Source organism: Alexandromys fortis, unplaced genomic scaffold, assembly GCF_014885135.2.
Source record: "Alexandromys fortis isolate MF-2015 unplaced genomic scaffold, M_Fortis_MF-2015_v1.1 scaffold_142, whole genome shotgun sequence".
Lineage (NCBI taxonomy): Eukaryota > Metazoa > Chordata > Mammalia > Rodentia > Cricetidae > Alexandromys > Alexandromys fortis.
The window spans coordinates 3,765,765-3,792,482 of record NW_026068057.1 but is presented as its reverse complement, the minus strand read 5'-3'; positions in this window follow the sequence as shown (position 1 = coordinate 3,792,482).

Here is a 26,718-nt window from a genome sequence, read left to right as displayed (position 1 = left end):
CAAGAAAAATATTCCCTGCCTCAAATCTGAATTATAAATTGGATTTAACACAAGAATTGAGTTGGTATATGATATAGAAAAGTGACCAGCAGTTCTATGAAATAAAACACTTATTATAAAAAAGACATTGGCTATTACCAGATCTTTATGAGAGGCTCACACAATTCCCATACTACCTGAACTGGAGAAATTCATTGCCACATGCTCAGTTTGCTATGTGATCATGCTCTTGTACACTGTAAAGCTTTATCACTCACATTGGTTTAATAAAATCCTGATTGGCCAGTAGCTAGGCAGGAAGTATAGGTGGGTCCGCCAGTCTAAAAGAATTCTAGGAAGAGGACATGCAATTAATTAAAACTGGACCTATATAAAATTAGAAAATGAATCAATTAAGAAAATGACACTTTTTATTGTATTTTTTTTTTTTTGATGAGCAATTTCTTGAGTTCTTTGCATATTTTGGAGATCAACCCTCTGTCCAATGTGGGGTTTCTGAAGATCTTTTCCCATTCTGTAGGTTGCCAATTTGTCTTGCTGACTGTGTCCTTTCTTTGCAGAATCTTTTCAGTTTCAGGAGGCCCAATTTATTAATTGTTTCTCTCAGTGTCTCTGCTACTGGGGTTATATTTAGGAAGAGATCTCCTGTGCCAATGTGTTCAAGTGTTCTTCCCACTTCCTCTTCTATGAGGTTCATTTTGGTTGGTTTTATGTTGAAGTATTTGATCCACTTGGACTTGAGTTTGTGCATGGCCATAGATATGGATCTATTTTCATTCTTCTACATGTTGATATCCAGATGTGCCAGCACCATTTGTTGAATATGCTTTTCATTTTCCATTTGATATTTTTTTGCTTTTTTGTCAGAAATTAGGTGTGTTGATTGATATCCAGGTCTTCAATTTGGTTCCATTGGTCATCCTGTCTGTTTTTATGCAAATACCTGGCTGTTACAGTATTGTAACTCTGTAAAAGAATTTGAAGTCTGGGATGGTGATGCCTCCAGAAGTTTCTTTATTGTACAGGATTGTTTTGGCTATCCTGGGTTTTTTGCTTTTCCATATAAAGTTGAATATTCTTCTTTTTAGGTCTGTTTCATAGTAGCATTATTTATAATAGCCAGAACCTGGAAACAAGCCCCTCGACCAAAGAATGGATAAGGAAAATGTGGCACATTTACACAATGGAGTACTACACAGCAGAAAAGAATAATGGCATCTTGAAATTTGCAGGCAAATGGATGAATATAGAAAACATCATAATTAGTGAAGTAATGCAGAACCAGAAAGACCCATATATGTACTCACTCATAAGTGACTTTTAGACATAAAGAAAAAAAAAGTCTATAATTCCAAACCACCTAGGACCTAGAGAACAGCAAGGACGCTAAGAAAAGACACACACAGATCTAATTTACACGGAATTAGACAAAGACAAGATCTCCTGAGTAAATTGGGAGCACGGGGATCATAGGAGAGGGTAGAAGGGGAGGAAGGAAGAAGGGAGCAGAAAAAATATATAGCTCAATCAAAACAATTTTAAAAAGGATAAAAAGAAAGTGACACTTTAACCTGATAAGTAGAAGAAAATATTTTTAAGCTACACTTCTGAGAAAACACTAGCATCCAAAATGAAGTCAAGCCCTCTTATAAAATAGAAGAGAACAGTGTGGTTTGAATGATGGTATCCTCACAAGGGTTCATGTAGAAATTAGAAAGACATTGAGAGGATCCCTATATTTTGGATGGTTTTGTTCTTTAAAATCCTGATGCATACATGCCTATTATTTATAATTCATTTACTATGTGATATTTTTGTTTTCTAAGCAAAATGTACAACACACACACACACCAACACACTAAAGTGTTTAAGTTGAAAGTGTCTTTGGGGAGGCAAACCTCTGTTCCCATGCTTTTCATCAATAATGTGTCCTCAAAATATAACATGAATAAAAACTGAAAACCTAAAATTGTCAGGAATATTTCTTAAATTACAAAAAGTAAGTTGTAAAGAAAAAATAAGAGAAATTGTAATAATCTGTCCAAAAGAGAAAATAGCCAATAACTGGGTTCAATTAAAGATGATACAAATATCTAAAGGGGGGCTAGAAATCTGAGGGTAAAGATCTGAGGTTAAGAAATCTACTCACAGCATGTATCATCCATCCATATTTCTATATTCTTCATTTCTCTCTTCTATCTCATTTCTATCAGTTCTCCCCTGCTCTCTCTTTCTCGTTCTTCTTCATCATTCAACATGATACAAATGTTCCCAGTTACATATACTCTTAAAACCAACAATTCCCCAGCCCTAACAAGTTCCAGGGCTGAAAGAATTATTTCACCCGAGAGAGAGATGGGGGGGGGGAGAGGGAGAGAGAGATCCATGGGAGTGGCTAGTACATGTCCCCTGAACTTCTTAATGAAGAAAACTAGTTACAAAGGAATTTTAGTAAAATTATGAATAGGATATGGATTTTTTTTTCCAATCAGCATTCTCCCAATATTTATAGACAATACCAGGTAACCAGCGAACCAACAGTCAGGGAGAATCTGATGGCCCTTAATCAGATAGGACATACACCAGATGCTGCAGTTTCTACAGGCTTAGGTCTAGGTTTAGATTTACTGATCTAAGCGAAAAAGAGACCCAGCCCTCTAAAAGTCAGTTCCGGACTATGCTGTTATCAGCTGCTTTGATCATGGCTGTCCTGGGTCTTTCTCTGGGTTGCAGTTAATTATCCTGTCTGTTGTCCTTGAGAGTCCCGAACTAACATCATCAGTAAACTGAGGTGAAAGTGGGCATCAGGAGTTAGGAATCTGTTCAGTGAGGTAAAAGCAGAGCAGTAACTTGGACAGGTAGCAATTATGTGTCCTTGGAGATCTGTGACTATCTTAAATGAAAAGCTCTATGCCTGGACCCAAAGCATTGACCAAATGCCTGCTGATAAAGATAATTGCAAGAAGGCAGATCTTGCCCTTACCTAGGAGAGAGGAACATGCCTAGCAGTGGGAAACTCTTTTCACTAAACAGTTCTTAATGGTGGAAATTAATTCCCAAATATGTAACAGAAAAGTGAAGTCAGCTGCAGTGAAAAGTCTACAGCAAAGGAAAGCCACCCTATTCACAAGTTAATAATGCCAAGAAGCCTTGCCTTTTGGTTTAGCCTTTACCAGATCCCTTGGTTCTGATAAACCGCTTGTGAAGAGATGTCTGAGCAATTACTGTATAATGTTGTGGCTTGTAGCTAGTTAATATTGCCAGTTAAATAGATGTAAACAATATGTGTTTCTACTTTGCTGTATTTTCTCTACCATTTTACATTTTTCTTGCTTTCTTAAGATACACAACTTTGTACCTCGTATGGGAATGCTTATGACAAATCCAAAAGGTTACATACTTGAAGTTTTCTTCCTTCTCTCAAATGTCGCTTATTAAAAGTTCAGTTCCTGGTGTTACTACTTGTTACTGAAAATGGCAAGGACGGCAACATTACTAGAGGCATTTGAAAACTGGAGCACGCTATGCTATCAAAATTAGCAGTCTCAAGTCATGGTGAAGAGACTGAGGGGGGTAGTTCAGGCAAGTGCTTTACCGCTTACCAATGCAGAGGAAACCTTAAGGATTGTATAGTCACCTGATTTTGGAACTTTTGAAGAAAGCAATAGACTTAAACATTCGGATTCCATTAAGCAGCATATGCAGAAATTTCTTCTTGATGAACTAATAATTAACTGCAATGATCAGATCAGGTTCTGTCTGAAAGTTTAGCATCATGATCTTGGAGTTAAAAAAAAAAATAGAGTGTGAGCAGATGCACTGTGTTCATGTCTAGGCCCTGACGGGCCATGACAAAGTAAGACATGATGTTCTATGATGGGCTCATTTAGTTTAACATTTTAAAAACTTGAACTGTGTTTCTTCTCAGTCTACCAAGCTACCAGAAACCACTTGGTCTCCCCAGTCTTGTCAGAGACAATCTCACTATTGTCTAGAGATGAAACAAAAAATCTATTCAGGTCAAAATCTGCATATTAACACTTGTCTTCCCCCTTTGGCCTTTCCTCTTAGTATTGCCGTCTGTCTTTAGGAGAGAAGAGTTTTTCATCAAGGTATTAGACAACCTGATTATTATTTACAAGCAGGATCAAGTGAAGCTAAGTGTCTTGAACTATTAGACACACAGGATGGTGGAAGAAGGAAAATGATTAAAATTTAGTCATTATCCCAGGTCTGCAGTGTCCCAGTGTTTAATTTCCTGGCTAAGACATCTGGGGCCCTTCTTAACAATTTGCAAAACTGCCTTTCAGATGTAGATAAGAGTGTTGAATGCAGCAATTTGAAAAAGCTGAAATAGCCTTGATCTATAACTAAGATAGATCTAAATACTAAATATTTGTTTACCTGTTGTGGAATATTACTTAAAATGTGTTACTTTTGTTTAAGTTCTGGAATATTTAATGATGTAAAAATGTGATGCATTCTTTCATATTGCATCTGTTTATTTCTCTGAAATTCTGATTCTTCACCTGTCTAAAACACCTGATGGTCTAATAAAGAGCTAAACAGCCAATAGTGTGGCAGGAGAAGGGACAGGCAAGACTGGCAGGCAATGAGATAAATAGAAGCAGAAATCTGGGAGAAGAATGAAGAGCAAAAGAGATGAAGGGGTGGAAGAAAGAAGAAGACTCAAGGGGTAAGCCACCCAGCAACACAGCCAGCAATGTAGCAAGAAGTAAAAGGTATACAGAAATAAAGAAAGGCAAAAGCCCAGAGGAAAAAGGTAGACAGAATCATTTAAGATAAGAAAAGTTGTTAAGAAATAAGCCAAGCTAAGGTCTGGTACTCATAAGAAAGAATAAGACTCCATGTGACTTATTTGGGAGTTGAGTGACAGCCCCCCCCCCAAAAAAAGTAAAGAATTAAAAGAAAATCCAAATGCATTTATCTAGATAAATAAATAAATAATCTAAATATCAGGAGACTCAGAAAGATGCCTTTGTTTCAAAAAAATATTGCTTTATATCAGAAGATTTGTTTTTCAAGACAGTTTTTTTTTTTCTGTAGTTCTTGCTGTCCTAGAACTCACTCTGTAGACCAGGATATCCATGAACTCAGAGTGTTGCTTGCCACTGCTTACTGAGTGCTGGAATTAAAGACATGCATTACAGCCTCTGTCCCTGCCCCCCACTCCTTGTCTATGACAATAATGCTGTGGAAACTCCTTCCACTCCTTCAGCCAATAGCCTTTAAGATACCAGCCCACTTAGGCATGGTCTCTTATAATATAAATGCAGCTGTAAACCATGTGCTAGCTCTCTTGCTTCCAGCTCTCGATTCCAGCTGCTAGACTCTGTTCCTCTTTCCCGTTCATGCCGAGGACCATTATCTAGGACAGTGATCTGTAAGTCTCCCCTAAATAAATAAATTTTATTATTCATAATTCTGAACTAGTGTGGGATTATTTTCTGACTTCTGCCATCACAATAACACAAGAATCTGCAAGGTCCCAGGATAGGAACAACTGTAGAACCACCATAATCGGGCTGCCCATGCATGCTTAAGCATTGCAGAGGCATAAATGATGAAATGATGACTATGACCTTGAGGCTACACCCGAAATCTTACCTGTTGATTTCACTCCTTTCACGAAAACTGGCAAAACATGCTAAAGCATAGTCAGTTCTAAAATGGAGATTATGTCTGTTCTCTATAGGTAGAGTCAATGCCAAGAAATGTCCCATTTCCCAGTATTTCTCTGGGTAATAGCTGACTCGAATTGCAGAAGTCGAGATGACTAAAATATGAATTAGTATGTTATTATCATAATATACAGCTGTGGCTAACTAGCAAGCAGAATCACAGCTCTGAAAGATCTGTGGTAAATCTGTGGACGTCACGAAGCTCTAAAGGGCAACACAGACGTACAATCCACTAAGATGATGCTTAGTTCTTAATCATAGAATAAATCAGAACTGCTTTGAGAAAAATCTTAAAATGAAATCCTACGGAAGAAGAAAGGGAGCAGAGATAGGAGCCATGGAGAGAGAAAAGACAAAGGAATGCTGAAAGAAGAAAACCCTCCAATAGTTTCCAGAATTAAGTCAATGTTCAGATACAATATCCACAGTTAGTGAAAAACTGAATTCACTTGAGGACATTCACAAATTTAACCAGAGGTTTATATGTATGAGATTATAAACCACACAGCTATAAAAGAAAAATTATAAATACACTTAGAAAACAATACTAATTCTTTAACATCCTCTAGACCAACTGCAGCAATTTGAGTTTAACCTAATTCTTTAGCCTTACATTCAGGAATTTGTTGAGAGATTGTATCTCGTAACCCTTATACATGCCAACAGCCTGGTGTTTCCAATGTGAAGCATGAGTAAATTTGAATGGCGTAAGATGGAGGCAGCTGCAGACTGCTGATAGCCGTTCTTAACTTCCTTGGTAAGCCTGAATTCAGCTGAGGTTGTCATTTCTGACACAGAAACAGGCTTGCTTTGACACCACAGGAAATTGTTTCACACTGAACTACATAGAAGTGGAAGTGTTGAGAATGATAAAGGTGGCCCTCACCAAAACTACCACCCAGATTAAAAGACTACATCCTGTGCCTTGTAAGGTAATTTAGAAGCAAGTTTCCCAGATATGTTTCACAAAGAATTTAGCAACATTTGGTCAGAGCAATAACCAATAATTATCTTATCTTCATCTATTTATTTGCCTTTTTCTTTTTTCTCATTCTTATCTACATCCCCCTCTCATAATTTTGTTAGAAAGTGAGAGGTTCCTCAGATTATTTTCTAAATATATTATCTTTATTCCAATTTTATTTTAGGAAAGTTTAAGGTAAGTCTTACAATATTTCAAAATGTGTATGATAAATTTAAACTTACAAGCTCATACAAATTAATAGATAAACATATAAAACTGTCATGTCACTTTTTACAGACCTTGACTATTGTGCCTGTCAGAGGCTCGCCTTCCAGAAGTCACATGGATTAAAGGAACATGTGAGTCTTTCTCTAATCCTAGCAGTGGGTGACAAAGTAGAATCCCTCCAATCTGTTACAGCCGCAGTCATACTATAGTATAGTAGGTATTACAGTTGAGCATCATTTATCAAAATTCAAGATTTTGAAAATTATTATTAATTCTCAAATAAAATATTGAAATGTATTATACCTATATACAGAGACCATAATTAAAAGATTGTTCTTCATAAAACATAACATTTTTAATTTATTTTTCTCATTTAGATTTTATATTACTAATTCTCTTTGAAACAACAAAAAACAAACTAATGTAAAATATTACAGTTTCCCCCATAGGCTCATAACAATCTCACAATTCAAAATACCTTCAGTCAAACTTCCAGAATTCCTATACTCTTTGACATCTCTACTGGTCAAAACGTATGTGTGAAGTCTCATCTGAGATTCAAGTGATGTCTTCAACATGATCCACTAGAATATCAAAAAGCAAACCCCAAAATGGCCCAGAGTAAACATGAATACTTGAAAAAGGAAGAGCTGTGGCATAGCAAGGAATGATTTCACAAAAGCAATAAAAAACCAAAAAGGATAGCACTGACTCGTATAGCTCCATGTCAGGCATTACAGTCTTATGTGGGAATCTTGTAGACTCCCACGAACTGGGTAGCCCTACCCTCTCTCCTCTACCTCCTATGGCACATGAAGCCCTCTCTAGGACCAGTTCCACTCCTTGCTGCAGCTGTTCTCATTAGATAACTTTGCTCTTGGTATCTTAAACATCATGTATCTCAATTGCAACTTAAGCTTTACTTTCCCATCCTCTCAGCAGGCTCTCAGGACCTCCTTGAATGAAACATTGTCATTGCAGAAGCTTCCTGGAACCTTGGCACATGACTGCATGACATTTTCTTTCTTGCATCTACCATATGTGTAGAACACTTGGTCAAGTTCTGCTACCAGCTGGAAATGATCTCTTGGCTGCTTAGAGTTCAGTTGCATGGGCTTCTGTGCACTGATGCAGTGAAATGTTTCCCTAGGCTATGGTTTCCAAATAGAAAATCCCTTTAGTGGCATTCTCAGTTCAATTTATTTCCTAGCAAATGAATTTAAATTTTTACCACGTATCATTAGTGGTTACTTTCTTCCTCCTAGAAGAGAAACTTCCTATTCTTTGCATGCACAGCATGATTCTCTGTTGATCCTAATCAAGGCATTAACAACCACAGATACTGATTCTATACATTTTTTTTCTTAGTGACCTATAATTTGGTCATATTCCCATCCTCAATAAACTTCGCATTTCACCAACCTCTCATTGCCTGTCCCATTTCTTCTCTCTCTTTCTTTCACTACCCTATCCACAGGTGTAATTATAATAAGAACCTTCTCTTTTATTCAGATAGCTCCTTAACAGTGCTGTGTGACCTTAACAATCATCCATTAATTCAAGATATGGCATCAATGCCAAATAAAAGAGAGGATTCTATTCAAGCCCAGTGAACCAGTGTGCTTACTGGCATTAAGAGCTGGCTTAGGGAGTGATTTGGGGCACCTTTTCTCTTACAAAAGGAAGAGATTCAGTTCCTGGCACCCAATTGGCAGCTCACACCATCCATAATTTTAGCTACAGGAGGATTCAGCCCCACCCCTCATCTAGCCTCTCCAGTCACCAGTCATGCCCACAATCCATATAGAAGCATGCAGGCAAAACACTCATACACATATAGTAAATTTAATTAATCATTTTGGAAAAATTCAATGAATTCTTTATCTAGCACTGGATCACCATTGATGAAGTAACATTTGCATACTATTTTTGGATGTCTTAAAAGTTGACTCTAGTTACAACATAGTAACACTTTATTTCCTTGTTAAATTTTTGTACAGGATATGGTCTCCGGAATATAGGAGGAAGATAGTTTAAAATTTTGTCATTCATGAGCTCAGCAGTATGATCTGCCTGGAGCCAAAACCTCCTACATAGACGTGATGGTAATAGATGAAATGAAGGGAGTAGTAAGAAGGTCCATTGACTGTCATTCAATTTTCTGAAATTGCCCACTTAGAATAGTTACTTAGACATTATAAGCTTCACTCTCTGCAGTGCAAAGCCTGAGTGCACTGAAGTGGCATGGGTGTGAGTGCTCTCTCTCTCTCTCTCTCTCTCTCTCTCTCTCTCTCTCTCTCTCTCTCTCTCTCTCTCTCTCTCCCCATGCACTTTCAGGAAAAGAGAGAGACTACAAAGTTGAGAAAATAGATGAACTGCACCCAGTAAGGATCTTGTAATGCACAGCAGCCAAATGCAGATGTGTACTTTGATCAAAAGGGTCTGATAGAGCTGTTGGTAGAAGAAACATATTAAGGGCAGAGTGTCTAAGGGCTTCTTTTGTGTGAGCATCTGGCCTTTCTCCCACTTTGGGAGTCTGACTGACAAAATTACATTCCTCATAGAATATTTTCAAAGAACCATATTTATTTTTTCTTCTTTATAAAAGTAATTTTTAGTTTGTTATTTTTAGTAATTTTAGAAATTAGCTATCTCTTGATCTTTTAAAGAAAGCCTACTTTGGGCTTTGTGAAATACTTCAGAAAATAGAAGGATTAAGGTGTTGCATGCATGAACAAATTTAGTTAAAGAATATTCTTTTCTTAAAGAACATAATTTTCTAGGCTGATGGTGGCTGTTCCTTAAAAATTCAGAGTACTGTGAATTTAAATATCTGTGTCAAGAAATGAAAGATATTCAATGCTAAAAAGAACCAGATTCCTATAGTCCACAATACAGCTTGACCATGGATAACAGATATCATTATCTTGGTTATGTAGCAAAATTAGCCTTGAAAAATTAGTGTGGAATAGCCTTTAAAATTTTTCTCATGCAATTATGGTTGTTCACCTTGCTATGAAAACAGAAAATTTACAGATTTCCTCTGGTTATTAATATTATTTATTAGCGTTCTTTTTTTCTCATTTTCTGGATTCAATTATGGGCATGGAGTTGGGATAACATAAGCAAAAGATCATAGATCAGAATATTACAGAGTCTCAGCTAACGTTATTCAAGTCTTTGGATTTCTTTTGTTATCAGTTCCTTTTTTTTGGACAGAGTAAACATGATCTTTAATTTCTTCTCTAATATAATTAGTATTCATTAAATGGCAGTCATTAGTGTATCTCTTGAAAGTTCCAGATTCTCCTCGCAACCAGGTACTTGGTAGACTTGTGCCCTGTGTGATGAGATAAATTATAAGACTGGGTCTAAGGAATGATTAGGTTTTGACAGAGGCTGCTTGTTTTTGTTTCTCATTGCTTAGATCCAAAATAATCACTCAGGAACGATATTATTTGCAAGTCTGCTTGATCAGTAGCTTAAGTGTGTTGCTTGCTATCTCTTACATCCTAAACTAACCATTTCCATTAAGGTGTGTATCATCACATGGTCATGCCCTACCAGCAAAGTTTCATCAGAGTCCAGTGGAGGCATTTTTGTCTGGCTGTAGCTACATGGCTTCTTCCTGACTCCGCCTATTTTTTCCCAGCATTCAGTTTAGTTTTCTTGCCTAGCTTTACTCTGTTAAGACATTTGCCAAAGGCAGCTTCTTTACTAACCAAAGACAATTAAACATATTCACAGCATATAGAAGGGAATGCCACATCAATTACTGAGCTGATAACACCTGTTCTGAACAGGAACATTTCATTTTCAGTGTGAGACCCTCTCCCCTCTCTTCAGTAGATAGCCATGGTATCTGTGATCCTGGTGGCCCCTGTGTGTCTGGATGATTCTAAAGAGAAAGTTCTTCTAGGCCCTAGTCAAGTGAGTAAACAGAAAATTCATTTCCCTTTCATTTGTTTTATATTTAGAAACATTTTTTCATCACAGAAAAGATAATTTATCCTGACTTTCACTGTCACTACTCTGATACACAAAGATACATTCAGAGTCTATAATACATTTGATCCTTATCAAAATCCTTGCAGTGCTGGGTAGCAGAAAAATGTGATAACTAATAATATATATTATTCTGTATTAATACCCCCCATTTCAACAGTTTCTTTGGGTAAATGCAGACCAGTTTTTCCTCGACATCATGATAATATAATGGGGCACTGAGGTCCCCTAACCCTCAGATACTACCCTGATACCAACCAGAGTCCTGATTAGTGCCTACACTGATGATGACATGCTGAGCCCATCATCGCCTCCTTTGCTATCAAACCAGAAGGCGAGCAATTTCATGGGATTAACCCACTCTAGTGGTCTCTTCCTGCCCTTTGCAAGGCTTTTTCATGATGTAGGCTAAGTTCCAGGTGTGATTTCACTCTGTCTTCCGAGGCAGTATCCCTGCCCCTCAATTTAAGAAGCATGCTGCCTCAACAAGAGCAACGCCACTACTGTCCCAAATTTGAATGTTATCACTTAGGATTTTAATACATTTCAAACTAAACACGAAGTTCTAACCTATCCCTCTATTTGAACAATTCACATAATTGTTAATATTTCTCCCCTTGGTGACTTTCCCAAGATTCTGCAGGGTCATTTAGTAAAGGAATCATTTTCACAGACACAGAATCATGGAATATAAATTAGCTTGATGTGGCTTTTATCTCAGCCAAATGCAATATATTTTATTTATAATCAAATTTCAAAAGAGAAGTTAAAATACAGGTGTATCAAGATGATTCTTGTTTCACGTACAGTTCAGCATAGACATTATGCTTGGGAAGATTAATCAGTCTTGATCCTATTAATAGATGATATCATTCTTTATTAGAACGGAACCATTGGGAAGCTTGCTTGTATTTGTATATCTATATAAGTATAGATATATAGAGAGAACATTATTAGATATGCTATAATATCGTCATCACCATTATCTTTAACAAGCATGAGGACATGAGGTCAGCCATCCTCTCTTTATAAACAGTACGTGTGAGCATCCCATGAAGGCAGAAGCTCATCGACAGTAACCAGGTTGCAAACACTACTAATTCCATTTGTCTGTTGCTCTTGTATTCCCAGCGTGGCCACTTATTTCTACTGCTCCACAAGTCTTTTATTTTATTCAATTCCACAAGCTATATTAAAGGTCCTCATCACACACATGTCTTACAAAGCCTCCCATAATACTGTAGCAAAAAAGACTGAAAATTATGATAATACAACGTCTCCCATGGTAAAGATATAAACATGAAGTATCTTCATTATTAGAAGCAAATCAGGAGATCAAAATATTTCCCTCTTGGTCTGCATTCCATGCTCATTAGCTATCCCCTCTTCAATTTTCCCCTGTCCACTTTTCCTTGGCTTTGGAAAAAACTATTCAGTCCCCAATTACTGACATCAATTTTGACTTCTACATATGAGTAAGAATACTTGATTATTATAAGAATATTTGATTATTATAAGAAAATTATTTCTTTATATAATTTACTTCAGTTAATATAACATCCTCAGTTCTGTCTACACTACTAAAAATGAGAAAAAAAATCTTTTATGTCTGAATGGTAGCCCTTCATGTGTATGCACTAAACTTTCTCATATTTTTGGTTGTGAGCCTAGTCTTTAATGGTTTAGCCATCTATCCAGCCCCACTAGACTTTCATCATTCATCCATCAGTGGATACAAAAGCTGATTCCATAGTTTTATATTGAAAGCTCACCACTCAGAATATAATGGAACATAAAAATACTCATTGACAGCTCTATAATACACAGTTATTGGCAAGAAAAGAAAGCTAAATGTGAAGTAATAAAATCATATGAGACAGTTGATAGGATTTTCTAGGCAATATAAATGACCTACAATGCATGAAAACATAATTTTTCACTTTCAAGTTTTTTTTTTTATTTTTCTAAATGAGGTTTCACTATGTAGCTCTACTATATGCCTTTAAATAGTGGCATGACCTGAAATTATGTAGCTGGAAATATAGAGAGAAAGGATATATTTTTAAATGGCCTTATCAGATTTGTTCTATCCCCAGTTTCCATTGGTTACCACATCTCTGGCCTTTTTCATTTTCAATCAACATGTAAACAAAATGGCTGCAGGATTTCCTGGATTCTGTCAAAGAATGGAGACGAGCATCCAAAATCTGAGTGGGGAAGATTATGATATAGGAAAGCAAGATTGAAATGTATTTCATACAAACTTTCCCTGAGTAAATCTATCACAAATAGAATTTTAGAAAGCGAGAGCTCAGGGTGGTGGGTTTTAAAAGCAGGACTGTGTAGGGAAGAATTGATCATTGTCTCTACAAGTCTATTTTCTGAACTATGGGTGTTTCTGATGTCTAATAATCAGAGACATGGACATCATTGATTAAACAGTTTCCATAGATACTTGGGAATGAGAGTTTCCTGACTAAATATAATGGATCAATGCTGATACTTGTAGGTATTTGTTAAAATGGGAGGAAACATTCAGTTTTCCCAAAGAAATCTGAGTACTGAGAATACCTTAATTTCAAACATCAGACTTCAGGATCCAAAGATAACTATGTCAAAAGTCTGTCTCATCACAGCAGAGAAGGTTTACGGTTAACTGGGAGGGGGAAGTCTCCAGTCAATATCAGGGTATTAAAAAATGCACAAATATGGAAGTGGCTTAACTTCTTTTATTATCCGAGGCTAGACTTTTCTATGTGAGGGATAAATAAGGAAACACACACATTTTCTGATGGTAACATTCTCTTTTCTTTCACCCCCACAGCTTTTCCAGGTGTTTCTCCCGATCAGAGATCACTCGTCTAGTGGGTCATCAAATTATCCTCTCTGAGAATCTCTCAGTCTCCACACAGCTACATTCTCTACATAGAGTTACATGTCTCTCTTTACATGCATTTATCTCACTTCTACACTGCCGTATATCTCTAGACACACATGTGTACACATCTTGTTTTCACATGAATGCACATCTTTCTTTTACATGCATTTCTTTTCTACATCTCTTTTCTATACAGCGTCATCTTTTTGTCTCCACACAGTGCATCCTTCATACATTCTCCACACACTCTCTACATAGTTACATATCTTCACATTTCTACCTGCATCTCCCTTTCAGTACACACACCCTCACTCACAACCTGCACAGCTCTCTGCTCAACAGCTCTCTACATAGCTAAACACAGCTTCTTTCTCCACACTGCCTCTCCTCTCACAAACAAACTCTGGAAAATTAATGATGTGTTGCATTTTCAGGCCTGACCTATTATCATAACGCAGGGTAAATCACACTTGTTTCTGTTGGGCTAGGAATGTCACCTTGACTCTCCAGTGAATAACACCTAACCATGTACACAGCCTAAATGGTTAGGATTCTCGGGGTTACCAGACAAAAAAGAACAGTTGACTGAATCTTTAGCCTATAGCATAAACTGATCCTGGGAATAAGTGGAAAAAGTCAATGACTGAGAAAGTTATGTCTACTAAAGTTGCTTTTAGCTTGAACTTGATTCAGCAATAAACAACACATGGGAAAATGACCCTGTGTATTTGTCTCTAGGAACAGCCAGATATTTATCTCCAGGGGCAACCAGTTTGTTTTGAGCATGTTCTGGGGTCTAAAGTTTGCTGTCTTTGTGACTGAAAAAAAATATGACTTTCTTATGTCAGTCTGAGCAACATAAAATATCCTAGTGCTATTTCTATTCATCAAAATTGTATGGATTGATCAGGAATCATTTTCCTGACCATCCACAGCTATGTGTGTGCTCAATTATAGAATATATACATGAGAGAAACACACAAGCAGTGGGAAATCATGCATAGCAGTTCTTAGGGGGAAAATGCAGTTCTTCAGGAAGAAATGAAGTGGCACATGAGAGAAATTACAGAGACAGATATCTACAGCCAGTGACCCCATGGCTTTTCCAGGTGTTTCTCCCAACCAGAGATCACTCGTCTAGTGGGTCGGCCTGTTGAACAATAGTTGCCACCTGCTGTAAACTTCCACGGCAGCTCTCAGCAAATATTCTTTCCTAGAAGCCCCAAGCCAGTCTTTACAGCTATGGACAAAATTTGATCATATGTTTATTCCTGAATGAAGGTCTGTAGCCTCAGATGGCATATGAGGTCCTTCTGTTTATGCATTGATTTCATTGGTTAATCAATAAAGAAACTGCTTGGCCTGATAAGGCAGAACTTAGGTAAGCAGAGAAGACAGAAATGAATGCTGGAAAGAAGGGCAGACTGAGAGATGTCATTAATCTCTTTCCTGAGATGGATGCTGGTTAAAATCTTGCTGGTAAGCCACAGTCATGTGGCAATACACAGATTAATAGAAATGGGTTGAATTAAGATGTAAGAGTTAGCCAATAAGAAATTAGTGCTAATGGCTAAGCAGTGTTTTAATGAATACAGTTTCCGTGTTGTTATTTCAGGGATAAAGTAGCAGGGTGGCCAGAAAGAACAAAGGAGCTCTCCTTGTAACACTTCGAGTTTTTCATTGTAGTTAGCTTATTGAAGTCCATTTCAGAACAAATCAACAAGAAAAAGAAGTGGCATTGTTTGATTGATACAAATAAACTGGATCTTACCATAGGAATGGCAAATTAGGAAATGGATAGAGTGATCTGGTCATTGAGAAGCCTTCCCTGCATCTTTTCTCGTCTTGCAGATGCTGCACTAACTTATTGGCACCTCTCACGAGCTTTGGCAAGTAACTATAATTTTTTGTCCCCATTAGGAGAAACTAATAAGATTCAGAGAATTTTTTCAAATATTTTATTTTGTCACATTAAAGCTAAAAACAATTCATCAAAAACATTCCACAGAAAGATTATCTAGGGTCCTCTCTAAAATGTTAAGTATAAATTTACTTCAAACTTTAATGTTTGTAATAATTCCTATGAGTTGAAGGAAAAAATATGAATATGTAATGAAGATCTTTCACTAGATGAGTCTTTAGGATTGACGAAATATTAGCCAGGTGGCAAGAGGCTTTCTAATACTTCCATGTAGCCATGCATGGAAAGGTTAATAGTATTGAATGTGATATCTCAGAGAAAAATAATTATGAGATTTCTTTCAGGTAAATGCGCAAGTGCTTTGCTTCTGTCATGATTCATGACGACATTTCAGATGGTCATAGATATCTTCTTCACAGTAGATTAAAATAAAGCAAAAAAAACAGTAAGTGTGTATCAAAATAGAGATTGGATGCAAGTATACATTGTGTGATACAGATGTGGGATGCCCTTCTATATATGACTATTTTTTTTTATTAGTTGATGGATAAAGTTGTTTTGGCCAATGGACAGGCTAGGCAGGAAGTCCAAACAAAGAAAGAGAGAGAGAGAGAGAGAGAGAGAGAGAGAGAGAGAGAGAGAGAATTTGAGTAGACAACATGAAGACATAAGGAAGCAGGATGTGAGGTAACAAGCCATGAGTCTCGTGGTAAAATATAAATTAATAGAAGTGGGTTAATTTATAGTTAGAGCTAGCCAGTAAGAAGCCTAAGCAATTAGCAAGCAATTGTAACTGATAGTAAGCTCAGAGTGGTTATTTCATAAGCATCTATTGGGACCCAGTGGGCAGGAAGAAACCAGTTCAGTGGAAACAGGCTATTTGGAGAAAAATCTCCATCTACATTATACTTTTCCTTAAAGTAATGTATGGGCAGTTATCCACATTATTTATTGAAGGAGTTTGGGTTATCTACAAATATTAAGGATCAGTTGAAGCTGTTTTAGTTGATAGGAGTACACAAATCTTGACATCCATCACCAACTCCCACTGTGAACATGGCCATTATACCAGATATGGAAATATAACCAGGATATAGAATCCTGGTTTATGAAATATTAAATGGTGTCTGAACAGCCACATAAAACAATTCATATCTCAAAATACTAGGAAACATGCAATTTATATTAGTATACATTACAACTGACACACAACTGCACTGTATCTTTGATCTGAAAGTCAAGCCAACAGTATGTAATATGTTGTTCTGGACTCATATTACATTTAGATAGATTCTATTAAACAACATATTACATTAAGATAGATTCTATTGACCAATATATTACATTAAGATAAATTCTATCAGACATACAAAGGTATAAGTTTAGAATGGAACAAACCAGCATAACTTCAGAAAAGTATTAGATCATGTATTCAACATAAGCAAAACCTAACTGTACAGACAAACAGCATCAGTTCAGTCCTCCAGAACTACAACCACTGTGGTAACAGTCCTGTGTCTTGGATCACAACTATTATCACATTGAGGGATCTGTTATCACCAGCTGAAGGAAAGGAAAGGAAAAATGAGGAATTTTTAGACTTTATGGATGCTTCAACTTAGTATTCAAATGAAAGGAAGAAAACCAAACATACAAGCAAGACTCCGGGCCAAGTCAAAGAAAGACGCTGAAAGAAGAAAGTGGAAAAAAACAGAAACATCCATAGTCTTAGTTGAAAGCAGAAACATCTGTAAGACTAGTTGAAAGATTAAGTTGGATAAGAAAATGTGACTTGGATTGATACATGGTATTTTTTTTTTTTTTAATTTGTTTGCTCTTTGTGGAGCCTACCACCTGGCTTCCAAATAATCACATAGGAGACAATTATGAATGCCCAGCCTTAGCTTTGCTTGTTTCTTACCAGTTTTTTTTCTTTTCTTTTTCTTTTTTTATTAAAGATGTCTATCTCTTCCCCACCGCCGCCTCCCCTTTCCCTCCCCTTCCCCCAATTAAGTCCCCCTCCCTCCTCAGCCCAAAGAACAATCAGGGTTCCCTGCCCTGTGGGAAGTCCAAGGACCACCCACCTCCATCCAGGTCTAGTAAGGTGAGCATCCAAACTGCCTAGGCTCCCACAAATCCAATATGTGCAGTAGGATCAAAAACCCATTGCCATTGTTCTTGAGGTCTCAGTAGTCCTCATTGTCCGCTATGTTCAGTGAGTCCGGTTTTAACCCAGGCTTTTTCAGACCCTGGCCAGCTGGCCTTGGTGAGTTCCCGATAGAACATCCCCATTGTCTCAGTGTATGGGTGCCCCCCTCGCGGTCCTGAGTTCCTTGCTTGTTCTCTCTCTCCTTCTGCTCCTGATTTGGACCTTGAGATTTCAGTCCGGTGCTCCAATGTGGGTCTCTGTCTCTGTCTCTGTCTCCTTTCATCGCCTGATGTAGGTTAATATTCAGGAGGATGCCTAAATATTTTTCTTTGGGTTCTCCTTCTTATTTAGCTTCTCTAAGAACCCGAATTATAGGCTCAATGTCCTTTATTTGTGCCGGTAGTGGTGGCGCACGTCGGTAGGATTTGCTGAAGGAGGCAGAGGCAGAAGGATCACGAGTTCGAGGCCAGCCTTGCCAGTTTTTTTTTTTTTTAACTTAAATTATCCCATCCACCTTTTGCCTCTGAACATTTTCCTTTTCTTACTGCTGTAATCTTGTTTTCACTTTTACTCTGTGAATGACTAGTGACTCTATGGCTGGCCTCTAGCATCTTCCTCACTCTTTTTTAGCTCGGGCTTTTTCTGATCCTTGATCCTCTATTTATTCTCTATATCTGTCTGCCCTGCCTATACTTTTTTCTGCCTTGCTATTGGCCTTTTATTATTTTTTGGACCAATAAGGTGTTTTAGACAGGCAGTGTAACACAGCTTTACAGAGTTAAACGAGTACTGCATAAAGAAATGCACCATATCTTTGCATCATTAAACAAACTTTCCATAGCATAAACAAATATAACTCATCTTAAAATAATATCATATAACAACATGGATACAGGAAATTCCACAGTAGAGATGTTTAAAGTGATTTTATGTTAGTGGCCACAAAATATGAAAACTTCTATATTGCTCACTAATGAGCACCAGAAAATGCATATCATATAAACAACACATAACCCAGGTAGACACAAATGACTTGGCCCGATGATGGAAGCTAGCTTTTACCATTGGGTGTACTGTTACCGGTACAAAGGGTGCATGAATCCGGCAGTCAGGGTAACAAAACTTTCGTTCTTTCTATTTCTTGTTGTTTGTCCAGGAAAGAGGGCTCCTCTAGTTCTTAGAAGAATTACTTTCAAAATCTGTAAGATTCTAGACTACAATAGAGAATTTAATATATACATCAGAACTCCTTAGGAACAAACTAAATTGTGCCCTGATTTCAGTGTATCTTATTAACAACAGCAACAGCCTACAAAATCTTATTGTTAGGCTCCTTAAGAATCACCATAAATGAAGAGACATGCCTCTAAGCACTGACCTGTTAAAAAGTGCAAAGGTCTGGAGGCTTTCCTGAATTCTGAATTCTAATTCCTCTGACCCTAAGGAGTCAACCAATGAGGCCCTGAAGAGGCCTTCACCATGACAATTTCACAGCTGGACACATGCACATTACTGCATTCCCCATTCGATAAGCACTGCTCTTATTAGCACACTTAAATAAATATCCTATTTACTCCTTTCCATTACCAAATTACTCCCCAGATAATTATGTAATACAGTAAAGAAAATAGTTCTGCAAGCTACATAGATTAATGCTGTCCAGTTCTACTAATAGCAAACTTATCTACAGAAAAAATCAAAGTCATAGGCACTTGTGTTTAGCATGATGACATGCCAAAGATGAATAACAACTATTGTAGTGATTATTATCCAATAAACTAACTTTTTAGTTGATAACATTAAAAGAAGAAAGATTTGTAAGATCTAAGGAGAAATTACAGTAAGTTGATAATTTTAAACATCAGGGAATATGAAAGTAACTACAGCATAGGTTTATTTCTTTTTCTTTCTTTTTGGTCAAATCCATTTACATTGTGTAAATATCTGTTTTGTTTTCCAAATAAGTTCCATTAATAAACAATTTAAACACTTGTAATTAAAGTACCAAAAGGACCATTTGCAGTGATGCTTGCAAAACAAGAAAACAATATTAAAAGACTGCATTTTCAAAATATTTTTTCGAGTCTTTAAGCCATCTGGCAGCAAAAGTGTAAAACTCATAGATCTGTTTGAAGTATTATTTTTAAAAATTTATTTTGAAAATTGGTGTGGGAGTGATTTCTTACTAATAAAGAAACTGCCTAGGCCCATTTGATAGGCCAACCCTTAGGTAGGCGGAGAAAACAGAACAGGATGCTGGGAGAAAGAAGCTGAGTCAGTGAGTCGCCATGATTCTCCCACTCCAGACAGACGCAGGTTAATATCTTTCCTGGTAAGCCAGCTCGTGGGCTACACAGATTATTAGAAATGGGTTAGATTAATATATAAGAGCTAGCCAATAAGAGGCTACAGATAACGGGCCAGGCAGTGTTTAAAAGAATACAGTTTCCATGTAATTATTTCAGGCATAAGCTAGCCATGTGGGCGGCTGGGTGCCGGGGACGCAGCCCCGCCGCTCTTATTACTACAGAAAATACTGTTCTATAGAAGTTGTAATGGCTGTTCTTGGTTGTCAACTTGAATATGTCTGGAATTAACTAAAACCCAGCAGATTGGTACACCTGTGAGGGATTTTTCGTAAATCATTTGACATGGGAAAAACACAACGTCAGTTCAGATCTTTTGAAGTGGCAAGATCCACCTTATATTTGGGCCACACCATATGGTGACAGGCTATATAAACGACATGGAAGAAGAAAGTTTGCTCTTCTTACCTGCGGTCTCTTGCTCTCACTAACAAGACCCTTCGTTCACTGGCATTAGAGCCTAATAGACTGGCATAGACTCGAGATCAACTGAGACATCCAGCCTCATGGACTGAACTGGATTCTTGGGCTATTTTTGATATAATATAGGTATTTGTTCTATTCTTCTAGAGTACTGTAACTAATAAAGAAAGTAATAGTTGAATACAATATCAAGAATCAAGTAAAAGGTAAATAAATTTATAAATAAATGCATCTATAAATAAATGTTTGAATTGAATAGCACTTTTTAACGCCAACTCCTATGCAAGCAACATGCAAAGTCTGAGACACAAAAGCTTTTTCAAGTATTGATTTTGTTTGTGAAGCTAATAATTACGCTAGCTTCTCAAATGCATTCACTTCCCCAGATTGATTTGCATGTTTCATGGAGGTTAACTAGCTTGTACTATAGCTAAAACACAGAAAAGAAAATCATTAAGGAATGCCTTACTGTATTGTTTATGACATAACAACCTAACAAAATAGGAACAAGATACATACACAGTGGGGGTGTTATAAAAATTAGCAAGAAATGACTTTTTCTCAAATAAAATGTGATGTAATGATTTAGCAATTGGAACAGCTTAGGAAAAGCACTAAAATAATGCACATAATGAGTACATGCTGTCTGAGGAAAACCAGGATATTAGCATGAATGAATCTTGATGGTCATATTACCTTTGCTGTTCCAAAAACGGCACAGTATCCTCATGTATTTTATGAACTTGTTGAGAAAGACTTCTAAACTTTAATTGAGCTGTGGTAAAATTATATTATGCGAAGTATTTTAAACATTGAGGCTCAGTATGATTAATCGATGCGAAAAACTATTGTAAGGTTATTGAAAGCTAGTGAACTAACTTGTCTTCAGTAAAATTTGAGCTTCTGTGTGTAGGTTTTATGAAGATAATTTTAAAGGAAAATAAGGCCTATAAATTTATTTAGAATTTGTCAGGAGTTTGCATGATCATTTACTCCTGCTTCCTGTGATGGATACATGATGCTAAATTTCAATTATTGTATCAGTGAAAAACTTCTGTCTTCCACATTTTCACAGACACATTTCTACACAGATCTGAGAATCTTCACAGGAAAGGAATAAGCTGACCATTTGGTTGCCAAAACTATTGACTCCTCATATCATTCAAGGTGTGCATTGAGCAATTCTTCCAAATTGTATCTGAACTTAAACCTTAGTTATGTCAGAAACCTCTTAGTGCCAGCCTCAGTGTCCCCTCGGGTTCCAGAAGACTCACTGCAAGCGTGGGACTTAGATCTGAGGGAAATAATGAACCCTTCACTATATACTTTTCCGCAGCAGTTTCTTTATTCTTCTCCTGCTGTCCTTCTGTTTTGTAAAGCTTCCAGTTTTTTTACACATGCAAAACAAAGGTAATTCTTTGAGCTTGGATGTCCTGTTATCTTTGAAGGTCCCAAATGTGTTCTATATGAAAGACTTTGTTCATGAATGAATGTCCTGCCATATGGAAGATAGTTTCAGGGAGGTGGCTTCTAATGTATTTCAGGGAACAAAGCGGAGATTAGACTGTGGGAACTACGATCATTGATTGTGTGACTAAATTTCCCATTGGAGGTTCCACAGTTGGGGCAGAAGACCCAATATACCCTTACATGGGAAAGAGTTTTATGCATACTCTGCTTAATCTTGCCTCAAAGGAGAGTGCTTATGGCTTCACAGGAGATCCACTGTGAGAATCAGTAGAAACAAAAGATGGTGGGCCAAGTGTCTGCCTTGCAAACTGGGTTTGCCTCCATCAGAAAATTTTTGTTACAGTGGGTCAATCTTCTGCCTTATCAGCTGAAATCTCATTGTATTATTCCTGCAGACCACAGCATAGTTATATTCTACTTGCAGAGTCTTAACACTTTCATTTATCTTTTAACCACATTTTGAGTATTTATTATATATGTTTCTGCTTCATGCACATTGGCATGGGCGATTAGTATATTTTCATTACCCAATTCTCTCATTTGTATTAACATTTCTCCTTGGAAATATATCAAGTCATAGATTCATATGATAGAGTAAGAAACCCTTGAAAGTTCTCCTTACAAACACACATGGACAATGCCACGTTTATAAGGGGAAAACGGGGAACCACACACAGTGGTTATTTCAGTTGCAACTTGTCAGGCTTTCTAACCACCGGAAAAGCAAGTCTAAATGACTGACTGACTAGATAGGCTGAACTCTGAATATTTATTGAAATATTTTCTCAATCCAAACAATTGTGATGGGAAGACTTGCCTAAAATGTGGTCCAGATCATTTCATTGCCTGGTTCCTAGACTGGATAAAAGAGACAAGCTGAGAATGACCTACTCTCCTTTACTCATGATGGATGTGAAATGATCAGCTTCTTCAGGCTCCTGCTACTGTGACTTCCCTGCTATAATACACTAATTTTCTGTAGACCCATTTTATAACCTAGGTAACTGACAGAATCTCCTCTCTATTTTTTCAGGAGCAATTTGTAATCTCCATTTTGGCAAAACTATTTTTACTTCTTTCAACATTTTTTTAAATATCTATGTTTGAATCAGATAGCAAAATGTCATCCATGTAATAGTAAGTTATAAACTTAGGAAATTACTTACATATTATTTCCAATTGCTGACTTACAAAGTATTGGCACAGAATGGGGCTATAGAAAATTTCTTGTGTGAGGACAAACCATTGATATCTCCTACTACGCTGAGAATTATTATAAGTGGGCACCGTGAAAGCAAACTTTTCTCGAACCTTTTCTTGTAAAGGTATAGTGAAGAAACAATCTTTCAAATCAATAACTATGAGAAGCCTTCTTTATTTTTGTAATAGAGAAGGCAGAGGAATTCCAGATTGTAGAGGGCTTATGGGTTGAATTACCTTATTGAAAGCTCTTAGATCTGTTACCATTCTCCCTTTACCAGATTTCTTTTTTTTAACAGCAAATACAGGAAAATTCCAAGGGCTTGTTGATTCTTCAATATGGTGAGCATATAGTTGCTCCTTTACCAGCTGTTCTCAAGCCTGCAGCTTTTCTTCAGTTAGTGGCCACTGCTTAACCCATATTGGTTTCTCAGTTAACCATTTTAAAGGTAGGGATGTTGGTACCTATAAAGGTTTGCTAGTTGCTTTATGTTCTTGTACAGCCTGAATGGCTGGTGACCTTTGTGTATAATATCCTTCCCATAATTATGAGTTCCTGGGACTGCAGGAATGTTAATCTGGGTATTCCATTGCTGCAGCAGGTCATGACCCCATAAATTTACTGCAATATTAGCCACATATGGCCTCAGCTACCCTCTCTGACCTTCTGACCCAATGCAGTCAACCCATCTCATGCTTTGTTTAACTTGAGATATGATTCCAATTCCTAGTAATTGAATATCTGCTTCTTGAATTGGCCAATTTGGATGCCAAGATTCTGAAGTAATGATACTCACATCTGCACTTGTGTCTATCAAACCAACAATTACAATGCCATTTATATGCACTCTTATTTTTGGTCTTTGATCATTTCTGCCAGAATGTACATTTCCTATTTCCTATTGGAATTTTTGATTTATCCTCCATGTTTATGCCCTCATATAGAACAATATGGTCTTTTACAGAAGGCTCTGGACTTGTTAATTTTCCTGGTGAGATATGTCCTCCAGAGTGACTGGAAATGACTGGGCCACTCTTGACCTGCAAGAGGCCCCTCAAGGTGTTTCCCAATGGTATCAGGTTGCCTTGTCTATCTTTTGTTGATCTGCATTCATTGGTCCAAATGCTGGCCTTTGCCATGCCTTCTACATATACCTGAAAGCTGAGTCTTCCTATTCTTGCCATTCCAAGAGGAGATATTAATCTTAAAATTCCTTGGCTACAATCCCTTCTCAGATGTCCTATTCTGCCACAATTAAAACATTTGGCATTTTGATGTCTTCTCATTTTATTGGATTGCTCTTTGGGCTGACGAGGGAGGGGGACTTGATTGGGGGAGGGGGAGGGAAAGGGGGGCGGCGGTGGGGAAGAGACAGAAATCTTTAATAAATAAATAAATAAATAATGAAAAAATAACAAACTAAAAAAAATTGTTTCTCCTACCAAAGATTCTGTCAAATGTCTCAGTGTTCACTGTATGCAGGATCCATTCAGCCATAGTGCTGATGTAACATTTAAAGGTCCAAATTTTTTTTTTTTTTGCTTCCTAAGTTGGCATTTTTAAAAGCCAGAGATTCAATAAGTACTTGTCTATCATCTGGGTCTGTTACCCCTATTTGTACAGCCTTAGTTAATCTTTGTAAAAAAAAAATTACTAAATTGTTCTCTCTGGTCCTGTTTAACCCTGGTATATGATTAAATTATTTTTCTTTGTTCTTGAATCCTGTCCCAAACATTTAAGGCTGCTTTGTGGCATACGGACAAGATTTGTTCATCATAAAGAGCTTGAACCTGTGAATCAGCATAAGTGCCTTCACCAAGAATTTTATCTTGGGAAGTCTCAAGTCCTTCTGCTTTCCCTTTTGTTCTAGAATTTTATCTTATTCCTTGAAATAACATTTAAACATCAACTGAGACCCATCATCCAAGACTGCTGAAACTAACTGAATCCAGTCATATAGTGTTGCCTTGATGCTAGAAGCCCATGTCTTTTTCATCTCCCTAACCAATGTGGATTGCAAGCCCTAAATTACAACAGCTTGCTTAATTTCTTTTAGGATCATTCATTCCTACAGGTATCTATCTACCTTCTTTGGATCCTAGCCTCTGGCCCTCATTCTGCACATGTGATTCCAAGGTCTGAAAATTCTCCTTTAAAGATAACACTTCATCCTTGGACATTACTTGGATAGTGTGCAGATTGCCATCCTGTAGAGATACTCTATCTGCTAACCTATCATAACGTTTTAACAAATTTTGGCTGTCAAATTCAAGAGTATGAATTCTTTCAGATATTTTCTCAGTACCATTAGCTATTGATTCAATTTTTTCTGTCAAATTAATGTTACCCTTTCCAATAGTATTAATTTTTTTCAGTTAACGTTTGATTTTTGACAGTATTAATTCTGTCAACTAGCTGTTCATTATTAGTCTGTAAAGAATGTATCATTCCTAAAAGTGTCACATTATTTTTAATAATATAATATGAAGAAAGAAACTGATTCCCAATATCTAATAAATGGAAATATCACCATAACCATGTATCACCATAACCATATAAGCCTGCAGAGTACAATCCAAAGTATTTGCAAAAAAGTTACTAAAAGTTTCAATATTAATGTAGTCTGCCATATTGATTTGTTAATTACCTGTTATGAGATCCAGTAGATTGTTTTAGGTGAAATAATCGTCATTGTCCAGCAGATGTCATGGTTGCAGAGTCACAACTAGCAGAAATGCAACAGGTGGCAACAGGAACAGTCCTTAGCCATTTTAGTTTTCCACCTTGGTACTGATTAAATACTGAGAAATATGCTTTGCTTGACAAATTAAAATCAATTAAATCAATCACATACACAGAGCAAGAAACCCAGGACTCACAGGCAGGGAGCACAAACTGGAATCCACACAAGTCGCCACATGGCAAGGAACCACACCAGGGAACCAACCATGCCAGGGAAGATGGCAGTTGTACCTGTACTTGTCAAATTTCCAAGTTGTTGCACACAGTAAGCCCAACTGTGGCAGGGGTTCTATAAAAAACTGCTTAGTTAAAAAGCAAGCCAAGTGGGCAGGGTTTGGAGACTTTCTGGGACATGTCTTTAGGCCGTCCACCCAGTAGGTGTGGAGTCCAAATCCACGTGGGTATTAGATGAAGAAGGATGCTTAAAAGAAATTCCGCACTAGCTCAGAATTGAGAATAATAGATAGTTATTTATTTGGGGGTAGACTCACAAATCAGTGTCCTCTGCTAGAAAGGACAACAGCAACTGAATCCCGCAGCCAAAAAAGAGGCCAAACATGTACTTTACATTGGCATAAATAGTATAAGAGGCCATGCCCCAGTGGGCAGGTAACTTATATCCTACAGCATAGGAAGTTGGGAGGACATTGTAGAAGTTGAGGGTGGAGA